This window comes from Etheostoma spectabile, chromosome 11 (assembly GCF_008692095.1).
Source record: "Etheostoma spectabile isolate EspeVRDwgs_2016 chromosome 11, UIUC_Espe_1.0, whole genome shotgun sequence".
Taxonomy (NCBI): Eukaryota; Metazoa; Chordata; class Actinopteri; order Perciformes; family Percidae; genus Etheostoma; species Etheostoma spectabile.
The window spans coordinates 18,925,570-18,926,850 of record NC_045743.1 but is presented as its reverse complement, the minus strand read 5'-3'; the positions used below and the strand labels follow the sequence as shown (position 1 = coordinate 18,926,850).

Below are 1,281 nucleotides of genomic sequence, written 5' to 3'. Positions count from 1 at the left end.
TCGCGGACCCCCTGTTGAAGACCCCTGCTTTAGAGGCTTAAATCTAGCAACATGCCCTTTCAGTGCCAGCTGCTGCGTGGCGGGCTAACAGGGGTAAGACGCTGATACCGGGCGGCCCAGGTACAGTATGTACCAACCTTTGGGTATGAATGGCATTTTGGATGGCAGGAGCCTCTAGCTGGCTGAGGCTGAACCTTAGTACCAGGACTCTGAGACCAGATCAAGCAGATTAACGTCAGGCTCAGTGTGTGTGTGTGTGTGTGTGTGTGTGTGTGTGTGTACGTGCATGCGTGTGAGAAAAGCCGGGCACAGGGAGACAGTTTGGCAGGTGGCAAGTCAATCGAAATAACATTATGGACCAAGAATTCAGAAGAAATATGGTTCCAGTTTTTTACACTTTGCTATTAATTTCCAAAACTTGATGTCATTTTTCATAACTCTAGACACTTATAACACAGGATGTTCAAAACATTGCATTGTGCATTCATTCATTATTGTGAATTACTATTAACACTTTACTTTACATCACCCACACACAAGCTACCAATAGTTTCACTGTGTCATTGTTCGTGCAATCATCAAATATTATAATACAAAACAGGTGATACATGTTTTGTTATGGTATTAGATGAAAATATATCCCTGTAAAAATACTGCAGTAGTAGAGAGAATACCACAGACACAGTGCAACACAATCTGAGATGTATTGATGGAAAACAATACACAACAATGACAACATAGGTTTATTTGAATCCAAGCTAAATAATTAGATATGAAATAGAAAAGAAAAGACAGTACTGTAAAACATCAAAATGCAGTGTTCCTCAACTTATTGTACTGTAAAAATCAAAACAAAGAAGTGATTACTGTACTTCTACACCTTCATCAGCTCAGTCACGTGGATCTGGCCTCAAGTTCTCATCTACATCGCAATCAGCCAAACATGTTGGAAAAAACCTTCGGGCATGGCCAACAACGTGGTATGAGTACATACAGTATATATATGCTTTATGTATAAAACACTTTATATAACTTTGATTTATTTCTTCATCAAACACATGGAAGTGCAGAATGGCAAAAATGACTTATTGCTAAAAAATGTATATAAAAAAACCAGCAACATGAAACTAAATACTAACTATTCAAATTATCATCACAAACTGATATCAAACAAACTCAAAAGCTAATTCGGTCCCTGGCTATTCGGGGGCCCTCCAGGCCAACACTGTTCTCTCCAGAGGATCCTCGGCCTCCTTCCTTTATACCAGAAGCCCCTCCTAC

General features: G+C 39.7%; 1 long non-coding RNA gene across 1 annotated transcript in view; it reads right to left on the bottom strand.

Annotated features, from left to right (window-relative positions):
• The window catches only part of LOC116698164 (uncharacterized), a 10,976-nt gene that overhangs the window by 1,034 nt on the left and 8,661 nt on the right, over window positions 1-1,281 (bottom strand). The window lies entirely within an intron of this gene.